Genomic DNA, 12,405 nt, shown 5'->3' on the forward strand with positions numbered 1-12,405 from the left:
AATTGTAAGTAAAACAAAAAAAACATGACGTCATAGAATACCTCTTTGTCAGTTGATACCTTTACTTAATCAGTTGTTGTTAGGGATCTCTCAGTCCCAAAATTAGACTCAATCAAGAATATTGACGAAATATTATCGTGCATTCCTTCGAGTTTTACTAAACTAATTGAGATAATTTACTATAATTTTAGTGAAACATCTGCCTTATAAAGGGCGCTCTAACTACTAATAGTGATATGTATTCCCCTGTACTGTTATTTTCGAATACGCCATACTGAGCTTTAGCTACATTTGTACCTCCCTACATTCTTATTTATGAGATCAAGTAGTAACACAAGTTAAAGTGACCCTCCATAGAATATTCAATTATTGCAATATTGTCAAAGCAAGTACTTTATATTCTGCATTTAAAATGATTTATCTCATTTTTATTGGTTGCAACTTGTTCAATTTGCTTATATGAGCAGCTAAAGCTTTTTCACATCAGGAAATGGTTGCTTGTTCAAATGTTTATGAATGATTTGATTTGAATAGTTTTAGTAAACAAAGTTACATGGAAATTTGAAATAATTAGTTAGTTGAAGAATTTTGAAAGTATGCAGTAGAACTTTGTATATTTGACATGAGCGTTTAAAAAATTGTTCTTTCTGAAAAAATGTCATCTCAAGAAGACATACAAACTTCATATTTCTAAACTAGTCTACCTGCAACTCCTCATAGAAAAAACACAGCCATTGTATGGATTGCCTCTCTTTGTATATAAAAAGCTACAGAACTGGTACATATATGCCTATAATTAGAGATGGGATTTGTGTAAGAGTGGAAGTAGAAGGCGGGTTCAAGACATATGGTATTACTGCATCAAGACCATTATTAATATCACTTACATGATTTTGGAGCGAGAAAATTAATTACTGCTATAAAGAACCTTCTACATTTAAAATAGCATTATTGCAAGAATATCATAATTATATTTAAACTTATATATATTTAATTTATTATGCATTTTCAACTCAATTTACACCATAGGGGATTAGGTACTTTTGCCTGAAACTATTTTGCTTGAGGACATTTTAACTTAAACCTTTTCATCTTAAGACATTTTGCCTTAAAGCCATTTTGCCTCAAAGATATATTGCCTTAAAATATATATAAAAAATGATATAATTATGCCCAAAATTTCAATCCATACATAATACTCAAAATTTCATTATATAATGAGCTCAAACCAGAGACAAAATATTTAATCAAATGATACATGATAGTTTATACCACCATAATACATCCATTTAACGCGTTTTATAGTTATACAATTTACATATTTTAATTAAAAAATTGAAAGGGAACATCACTTACAACTAAAAATATACAATAACGACGTATAAACCTCATTAATTTACATTTTAAGGCGAAAAAATCCTTGAGGCAAAATAGTTTAAAGCAAAATGTCCTGCGGCAAAATAGTTTGAGGCAAAAGTACCGTATAATACAGCATAAATAGGCGATCATTTTTCTTTTAGAGGGAGATGTTAACAGGCCCACGACCTATTAGATAACAAACAAAGAAGAAAAAAGAGCACAAACAGCAACCTTTTTTCTTTTTCTAATCCCTATACTTAGTTTTTTATTCCTCTTAGTTTTTTCTTTACACAGATCCCTTCTTTACATATCATGTATCATTGCCTTTCCTACCCAAAAAGCTTTAGCTATATTTGGGAAATATGTGAATTATGAATTGCATACAAAATTTACTACAATTGGAATAATTCCTCATTGAAGTTTGCTTATAACGATATTTTGAAGAATTATTTTTAGCATCTTTTATCGTCCAAAACTAATTTTGAGGAGAAAAATAATGTAATTTAATGCCCATCGAAAATAAATAAAAGAAGTAATTAATCTTTTGTTTGTTTGACAGTGGTATGAGAGATTTAATACTTTAAATACGTAACATTTATAATCATATAAAAATATTAATCAATATTAAAACTAATAAGTGGATGGAATTTGACATTCATCATGTCATTAATGATTCTTTATTTTTGATTTACAAAGTGTTTCAATAATAAAGGTATCAAGTTTAAATAATTATAAATCTACGTCTGGATAGAACACACAGTTTTGGTGCTTTTTTTCAATAGTTTTTACTCCTCAATAATATTTTTGTAGGAGACTAAATTCTGAGATATGCAGATAGGAATGAATTCCATGTATTCTCTATGGGAACAACTTAAAAGAATAACAAGGGATTTTACCACGTTCAAACATTTTGAAGAAATAAGGAATTCTAACTCTCATTGTTTAAACATTTAAAACTTAAAGTTCCAAGTCTCACCAAAAACTCCACCAACCCATTTTTATTCTGGAAAACATTGGTGATGCTAAGAAAATTTAATAATTAAGGAAATCTCAAGCAACTTTTTTATTTCGAATTTCAGGTAAAAAAGATCTCTACAATTTCAAGATCATACATACTTCACTCCTTATTCGGAACCTCCCACTTCCGAAAATAGTGAAATAGACTTAGTGGACATTAATCTAATTTCATCAACAATAGAAGGTGAAACTTCTTATAATGATATATATATATTTATTTTTTTTTGCGTTAGTTACTTTATCCTTAGAAAATAATAATTGTATGTATTACAGATATTTCTCCTGAGATAAAACATCTAAAGGAAATAAATACCCACATACAAATCCAAGTTAGAGTCTATGAAGCAGAAATAAAGGAATTAAAGAAGAAGTTGAAGGAGAAAGATGTCAAAATTTGGGACGCAAATTCAAAGTTTAAGTCTTTAAAAATACGCCTCTCATCGGTATTTAATTCAAACCATATAAAACATTTTATGTTGCAAGTCTTCACATTGAAAAAATTGGTATAATAAAACCATCGATAATTCACTTCAGTTAAGATTTGTTAAGGAACTATTAATCTATTGCGCCAAGAACTGTTTGGATTAATTTGCAAAAATAGAGGCTTTATTCAAATTTTATGTAAATCAATTCCAAAAAATGAAAAAAATTGTAAACTCAATAACTGAAGTAGCGGTTCCATTAATTAAGTCGTCTATAAATGTCGCAAAATGTCATAAAATTTTAATTTTTACTGTGTCTAAGTCATTTACGCATGCAAACTGCGATCATCAAAGAAAATACAATAGCTTCTTCTACTTTCAGAAGACGAAGAATATGCATGCAAAATTAAGTAAGTTAAAGAAACTATTATTAAAGTAATTATTAATGACTTTCGACAGCTCTTATCTTCATTTAGATGGTAATGTCAATTTTTTATTTTCACACTATTCATACAATTTCATAATTTAGGAAGATGGAATCCTCATTATCAATTTCCTGATGGACTTCAACAGTTCTTCTAATATTTGATTAGAAATTGATAGGACCATGTTTGAACCTAAAAAAGAGACTGAAAATAAGGATATAAATGATAATAATCTTTATACATTCATCAATATTAGTTTCCAATGTCAAAAGTAAAGCTTATTCTCAGTTTTTATTGAATATTCAACAGTATTAATTCCTTAAACAATCCAACAAAAACTCTATAAAAATAATTTGAGGAATAAAATAGCAATTAGTGAATATTTATTGAGCTTCCTAAATGTGTAAATATTAAAATAGTATGGTAAAAAAATAAATAAATACAAATTATTTATGTATGGCTTAATATTGGCCATTATACTGGTATACACATCATAATTCAATTTTTTGTAGATAAGATGACTTTTATTATTTCCCTATAATAATTATTGTAATGCTTCAACAAAATCCTCAAAAATATCAAATTAATCTTGCCAGTTCATGCTCTTTCGAACTCTCCTTAATCATCCGCCACTACGTGTCAAGGAGGAATTCATGAATTAATTGTATTTTTATTCTCTTGAAAAATCATCATTCAAAACGATAAGAGTTCTAAAATTTTCTTCATGAATCAATCATTGGTCACTAACGAAACATTCCGCGAGTTGAACTTCTTTTACATTACCATCTACATGAAGATAAGGAAAGCCAGTCAAAGCTCATCTTGGAACTATTTCAGAAGAAATAAGAAGCCTGAGGCTAAGAGACGAATAGACGGATTCTTTTTGGCAAACGAGCGTTTCCCATGATTACATAAGATAGATTCCCAAATATGAACTCGTTTGGTCGAATAATTAATTAAGTCACTTTTAAAATTTGCAATTCTTCAGGCATACACATCATGAGTCAATTTTTCGTAAGATGATGTCAGATTTGTATTCCCCAGTGATATATAATGCCTTTTTCAATCACAGTATACACAAAATCCTCAAATGTAGGAAATCAATCATTGCACAGTTCAGGCTTTTTAACTTAATCATTCGTCACTACGTGTTAAGGAGTAATTAATTAATATTCGTATTCCAAAGCGATATGAGATTTTCCATTTTTTTGAAATTCAGTCCTTGGTCGGTAAAGAGACAGGTTCCGAGGGTTGAACTTCTTTGACATTACTTTCTAAATGAAGATAAGAGCCTGTCAAAACTCATCTAGAAACTCTTTCCGAAGAATTAGGAAAACTGAGTTAAAAAGACAAATAAGTAGATTCCTCTTGGCAAACGAAGTGTAGAGCTTATTTTTTTAAATATGAAATGTTGAGCTATGTGGGTTGTAAATTTTTTCTTTTAGGTAAAAGACATCGTATATAATTTTTGAACGGTTTTAAAAAATATTTAGAGGCAGCTCAACGACTCTGAAGTTTTGAAATTATACAATTTGTTTCATAAATGAGTGTTTTGAGCTAAATATCATCTAATCACTTCATGTTGCAATAAAACCTTATGATACAAAAAATTTAGTTGAATAAATTTGGAATAGAAAACTTTGTATAATTTTTCTACTAACGTTTGGTTTAATTCAACGTTTCTCAAAGTGGGCTCTACCACCCCACTGGGGGCAGTGCTTTGATATCAGGGCAGTAATGCGGAAAAAGGGCGGTGGGGGGTTGGCGGTAGAGCAAAAAGCGGTGATTGCATACATATTATTACATAAAACTAACAAATTTATCTACTAAATTTAGAAAATGTGATTACAAGATATCAGAAATGAACATGTTAAATATTATCCGGTTGACAGATAGAAATATGTTACATCGATATAATATTATTGTAATTCATTGTTGGTGTCTTTATATTTCATCCTATACTCAGTATACTATTACTCTCAAATACCAATAGACTACTTACAATAAATACTTATATTTAAGTTAAAAAATATAGCAAAACCCAAATTCTTTACCCTAAAACTTCAAGAAGGTACTTAAAGGACGTCCAGTAATTATAAAACTCTATTAATATATTTTTCGCATCAGTAATATTATATTTCCTTAACTAAATAAACCAAAAGATCTTGGGAATCTATTTGTCTGAAATTTTTAGAAACGTTCAAGGCACGAAAAAACTATTGGAATTATGGTTTTGATCACTTCACAATAATTTAATAACGATTTGCGAGCTTCATACAACATCTCTTTGCTGATTGGTAGATCTGGTAAGGCTTACACGATTGGGCAGTAAGAAAGATGATGCACCCAGCTGTATATATTAGTCACTGACCAAATTATGAAGTCTATACCTCTCAGTAATAACTCAGTTCAAGGAAGAATAGATTAAATGCATCAAAACATTGCAGATAAATTTTGCAACACTCTTGTAGCAACATAATTTAGCTTGCAGTTAGATGAATACATTTCACTAGGAAATGAATATGACCTTCTCGCTTATGTTTGTATTTGTCCAGTGGTAAAAATGACGATGACGAGGCATTGAAAAATCCCATATCCTTTCCAGAACTTTCTTCTTCAAATAATTCCATATCTGGGGAAATCCAAACGGAGAGGGAACCTCAAAAGATTGATGGAGTGCAAGTAAATAATTTGGCCATACCCTTTGAAGAAAACCTACAAACGGATTTGAGAACTGTAACGTCCGAAGTTGAGGAAGGTGATACTGAGTCTATTAACAGTTCAATCATCTCCGGTGACACGAAAAGAAACGCAAGTCTACTGGAGGAGTCGATTATAGAATATTTAGAGGATGGTCCTCTTCTTAACGTCCATAGTAGTAAAAGCTCTAAGGGATGCGTGTCGATTAAATTATTAATGTTACTTAGAAAAGAAGATATATCATATAAAAGATTCGCAAACTAAACCCTGTATGGTAACTGAGATCTTAAAAGCCATTCTGAAAGACAAAAAAGAAGCGAAAAGGTTCAAAATTGACGAAAAGAAGATTAAAATATGACGTCATTCCTTCTTGTTTCCAAAACTGTCCTTCTTATTTATCAAGACATCAACCAGATCGAAGGAGCGGTAGAGCAACTACTCAAGCACATTTCCAAGAAGAGTATTGGTAATATTTTAAATGTTTTTGTTTGTGTATTTTTCAAAATTCATATACCCAATTGAGGTTGATAATTTTTAAATATATATTATTTATTAATATATATAGATTAATAGTTTTGTACTTTATCTTCTAGTCGAACGGAAAATATGGGACAACAGTTTCTTGAAGCGGATAACGTTACTCCTATCGAAGAAATTAAGGCTCAATATCTCTCTTTAGATAATCGTCCTGCTAATAAAGAGTGACCCACAAAACTTTTTTCTTTTGATATCGCTATAAAAAAAAAGACGGATGGATATTTTTCAATAATTTTTTTTTATTTGAAAGCCTCAACATTCTGGTTAAAGATGGAACACGACTTCATTCATATGGCTGCCGTGGTTATTTTAGGTGTTAGTCAAAGTGACTTCATTGAAGCAAGATTTAGAAGATATAGACAGTTGTCTGGTGCACATTACTTTTGGTCTTTGAAGAGCTGCATAGAAGGGGAAAAAAATATTCGAGTGAAGTCACATTTCCTAATATTAATTTTGAAGAAGGATTTATGGATGATTAGTCTCAAACAGTCAAAGATTATTTCATCAATATGATAAATCGAGGAGGCCTTATATATCCTTCAGATTCTACTTATTTAGTTTGTATCGGTTCCTGGAATCTATATGAAGCAATTGCACAAAATAAAGACGCCAGAGCAATATTTTTAAACTGTCCTAATCAAAAAAGATATATTTGAATGACCTCTTATAGCTCTTATTGTTTATACCAATAATATGTCTCATAGAAGGACTCTAATAAAGTTAGTTGAAGTGAGATAACCAACCTGTGTAGACTTCTTCATATTTGTATCTATGATAGAAATTATTTATCAAGAAAACTCACAGTTTTCTTGATAATATTAAATTTATATGTAATATTTGCAACAATCATTTAGACTGTTATATTGAATATAATAGCGTAATTCATAAAAATAAAAAAATAAAACCACATGCCTTAAACAAGAATAGTTCAACACATAAAATAACAAAATTCAATTAAAATAATAATAATTATTATAGAATTATTGAAATGATTTTGAGAAAATTGTTCAATAAAGTATAATATGACCTACTACTATTTTTTTGCGTTATTTTATGTAAATAATACAACTTGACTACATATGTTTTTGGCCCAAACATGTAAGAGGGAAAAAAATTTCGCTCCCTCTATATAAATAACGTAATCCTTAGTTTAGCATAAGAAATATCACAACGTAAAGATAATTTTTTTTTTTTTCAATGATTAAACTTGAAGTTATAGTTATTTTTATTGCACATATTTCTTTAAATTACTATTTAAAGAAAAGTATATTTCCTTGAATCAAGGAAATATAAACTTTGATGATCTTCGACCACTTGGATAAAGAATTGGAGCTACGATTCATCACATGTTAGTAGACCACTATATTCTTTAATGAGACCAGCTCTGAGCTCAGCAAGATAATTAACAACTTTTTAATGAATGATAGAATCAAGGGCTTGTGGGTAGTCATCTCAACCATTTCATAAGTAAGGATCTGTCTCAAGAAATGTATCTTGGAGGTGCAAACTTTGATTTTTTTGCTGCGAAATCTTCAAAGTTTTTGTATTTAATTCATTAAGAGTAAATAAAGGCCTCTCTTGAGTTTCATAGCTCAAATTTTGCAAGGCCTTTACTATACGTCTTTTTGATTCTAAACTTAATACACTGTCAATTAGAGCTAATCTATCAACTTCCTCGGACAAGTATCATAAGTACTTGAATTATTTTTTTGATGTTGATTTCGATATATCTGAATTAATGGAGGAATATTTAAGGAGGGATTTTATTCCATTAGGACTTTATGAGGTGCACTTAAGACTTGAGGGGCAGACATCCAGGATCGAAGATACACTTTCACTATAAACATGCAAATATTGCACAATCCTCGCCCCTCTTTGTCTTTCTATTTGAATTGAGATCGAAACATCCAAATATTTGGGCAGTATAAAACTTTTGATAGCCATAATGATAGCAGGATGTAGAGCATCAAGTGACATAAATTTTACACCTCCTCAACACCAAGGAATATAATTACCAGGTTAAGTAATTCTTTATAGTCGTGTCTACGAAGATTTGTTTACATACATTTCTTCGCATAATCAAGGGACTCTTGTCACACCTCTTGTACGAGACTAGCTATTTCACAATTCCAGTATCATACATAGCTGTATTAAGGGATGGCCATTTTCCTTCAAAATAAGTAATAAGTAAAGGTTAGAAAAAGGTTAACGAATTTACAATGAGTATTTCTTAATACTCAATTACGATTTATAAATTAATTTAGCTTATAAAGTATTTTTATTCGAAAAAAGGCCAGTAAAAGGTAGGAAAAAGGTCAAATGTATTTTAATATAGCCTCTTTATTCTAATTAGAGTAATAAATTAAAAATTGCTAATAATTTGGGACACATAACTTGTAAATATGGATATAATTTCTAATACGAGCAGACGGATGGACATTTGCCAAAAAATTCAAGCTATGGGAATCTTTGCTCTTTTTGACCAATTAAACCAAACGTTGGTAGAAATATTATACACATTTTCTATTTTAAATCTTTTCAATCATAAGGTTTAATTATAACACGAAGTGATTATATGATATCTAGCTCAAGACACTCATTTTTGAAAAAAAAATCATAAAATTTCAAAACCTCTATATATTTTTCAAAACCATTCAAAATTTATATACGATGTCTTTTACTTAAAAGAAAAAATTTACAACCCTCCCAGCTCAATATTTCTCAAATTTAAATAATAAGGTTCACCCTGTATTTTTCATAAATACATGCTATGGATTCCCAAATATAAACTCGTTTGGTTGAATAATTAATTAAATCCCTCCCCATAATCGGAAAAAATCAAATAGTTTTCTTAGCCACGTAGTAATACTAAAGATGATTGTTTATGCCAACCTATTTATTTTCTGAAAATGCGTGCATTCTCCATGTATATAGTGCTCCTTGAATTATTCTAAAGCTATTTACCAAAAGAATTCGTTAAGAAAAAATAATCACTAAGAAGAAGAAGGAAAAATCTCTTCTTTTTTTTTTTTTTTGTGGGGTTAAGAAATCCTTAAAAAAGAATTTTCCTTATTTTCACATTAATCTTTTTTTTTTGCACGAATCCTTTAATTTGGTGGGACACTCTTCCAATATACTAATATTTTCATTGTACATAGAAGTCAACTTTTATTTACAAATTGGAAATAAGATATAACGGTGTAATGAATATTTTTGATACATTTTAAGATTAGATATATAATTAACCTATGGATTAGACGGATAGATTATTGATAGACAGTAAGGTTTAAGTCCTTTTATTTGTGGGTCCCTTTTTGAAATCCAATTAATCACTATTTTCATGAATATTAACAAAAACTGATTTTTATTTTGATAAAATTTGGTTGTTTAGACATCAACAATACCGAACTCATAGGAAAACGTTATACATCCTATTTCTTTCTCTATGATAATATCTCAATATTTCAACTGAAAATAATTATTTATTTTATAATATTAAAAAATATTGTGGGCCTTCTATCTGAATTTTTCAAATTTTCTACGTAAAAATGATGTTTCCCGGGCTTTTTTTTTTTTTTTTTGCGTCATTTTGGTTTTAGTTTATAGTTCACTTGCACAACATGAGGGCCGGGGTGTATCATAGTATATTAATAGGGTACTTGATACTCAGGAGATTGGCGCGAATAGGTTTTGATCCCCCCTTGGGGACAAGGCAGTTCACTTGCGTAACCCGTAGGCGGGGTTTGTTATAATATATTAGAAGGGGTTCTTGATACTAAGGATAGTGATGGAGGTAGGTTTTGATCCCTCCTACAGACCAGCTGTCCACCTGCACAACATTTTGGCCTAGCTATATTTTGCAGAATAGAGTTGAGTATCTCGTGACAATTTCTTATCATATAATAGTTTGATTATGTGAACACTATATCTATTTCAATGAAAATATACCAGAGTATTAAATTGGTAGGAATTAAAATTGTATCATAATCAAATTGTTTAGCATTGAATTGTTTAATAATCAAATTACCCACAATAATTTCACCTGACAATGTAAATAAAGTTGAAATGACCATTGACCGCTCTATCGGAGATTTTATAGATTGTCCGACCATTTTGTACATTGCCCGCTCTGATAGGTATTTTGCACATTGCCCAGTCTGGCGTGCATTTTGCACATTGTCGGTAACACATACATACACATTACACAAACACTTCATTATTAATCAAATTTAATACGCTTTAAGAAAAGTTTTGTATAATGAGTTGTTGTAAGACCATGTTGCACGAACCATCAGCATCAGTAATTGCATTGATATTTTTTGGTTTCGTAATCGTAAGCCATTAGTTTATGTCAGTGTTTCGTCATTGTCATAATATAATCTTCGTCAGTGTTTCGTCATTGTCATGATATAATCTTCGTCATTGTTTCGTCGTAGTTATCTTTTATTTCGTCTTTGTCGGAGTTTCGTCTTCGTCATAATTTGTGTCAGATTTTCATCTTCGTCTCGTCTTCGTGATGATATTTGTTGGATTTTTGTCTTAATCATGAAAAAAAGTATCGTTAACGAAATGGTTTCTTCCCGTCATGCTTGATGAAGTTAACACTGCTCAAGATGAACCTGTTTTCATCTATAGATGACTTTACAAAAAGTAATTCTTGTCTCACCTCTTGTGTGTGGATTTGATCTCACTTTTCTAATTCATTTAAAGTGTTGAAAATAGTTTTTCTGATTTGATTTCTTATATGATTATGATGGGGGTTCATTTTTGAAGAGTCTATAATCGAGGATGCCTCATCCTCCCCGTATATATATAGACCATATCTGTTTGAATATGTACCTCTCACCTGAGGAATTTTAAAATTATATTATAGTTATGGATTTTCACAAATTCTAGGTGTCTTTCCAAGGCGACCCTTTCAATGGCAGGCTCTTCCTTAATATTTCTCCTTAACCAATCCTTAGAGAAATCGTGGTAAACCACATTATCAGGGGAGCCACCCAGAATTTGTGAAAATTATTTTGAGAAGTTCAACTATGAGAGAGATTTAAGGAATTAACTATTGGGCTTGCATTTAAAAAGAAAATTAAAATCGGATGTTATTCCTTCAAAAAAAGTTGTACCAGGAGAAAAACCTCTGTATCATGTATTTATTTAATATTTATGTAAGTTAATTATGATTTTGAACTGTCCAATGGCGTCTCATAACATAGCGTCTCTTTATAAAATAAATATGATTAAATTTTGAATTTTATCATCTCCTTATTAGTCATTTTTATTGTAAAAATTATATACCATACTTATAGATTATAACTTTTCCGTATTTAGGATAGAAGTGTTTACCTCTCCTTGGCCGAGCACACTTTTTCTTTGACTTCCATGTGTTTCTACTCTTCCATAGTCCAGACAAGGAATACAGAATACTCAACAACTGGAAAGGAAAGAAAAATATCGCGCTCACACTAGGAAGCTGGCTTTCTCTTTTTTTGTATCTACAAAAATGAGAAATGAGTAGTATGATATTGTATATTGATCGATAAATTTATTCGAATCGTAACTATTTATCACAATCTTAAATTAATCAATTTCTTAACTTTCTTAACAACGTAAAATTCTTCATCACAAAGTTGAAAAGTTTATCGACAATTTTATGATTATATATGGAGAAAAATTTACCTGATTTGCAAGTTGTTGATAATATTTCACTGGATATTGAATTACATACAGATTATAATGTTACTACATTTAGTGTAAACATAATTATTGACTTAAAAGGAATCCCTGATCATTGCTAAGACTTGAATGTATCTCACTTCCACATAAATTTATTTAATTTATGAACGAAGCTCATTTCGAGTTGAAGATATTATGATAACTTAGGGAAGTTGATTTAAGGTCATATCATAGTTATATATTTTGAGTGATGTGTAGAATTACAAGTTTTT

The 12,405-nt window shown here is 30.0% G+C and overlaps 1 long non-coding RNA gene across 2 annotated transcripts; it reads left to right on the top strand.

Moving 5' to 3' along the window:
• Nucleotides 1-2,017: 2,017 nt before the first annotated feature.
• LOC121129207 (uncharacterized) lies at nucleotides 2,018-4,930 on the top strand. 2 transcript variants are annotated; one of them, XR_011784388.1, is made up of 5 exons: nucleotides 2,018-2,375; nucleotides 2,439-2,560; nucleotides 2,650-2,819; nucleotides 3,181-3,277; nucleotides 3,328-4,930. It is a non-coding gene; the product is annotated as an uncharacterized lncRNA (long non-coding RNA). The 2 variants fall into 2 exon arrangements; XR_005868376.2 differs by having other exon boundaries at nucleotides 2,650-3,277.
• The last annotated feature ends 7,475 nt before the right edge of the window (nucleotides 4,931-12,405 follow it).

Source organism: Lepeophtheirus salmonis, chromosome 1 (assembly GCF_016086655.4).
Source record: "Lepeophtheirus salmonis chromosome 1, UVic_Lsal_1.4, whole genome shotgun sequence".
Taxonomy (NCBI): domain Eukaryota; kingdom Metazoa; phylum Arthropoda; class Copepoda; order Siphonostomatoida; family Caligidae; genus Lepeophtheirus; species Lepeophtheirus salmonis.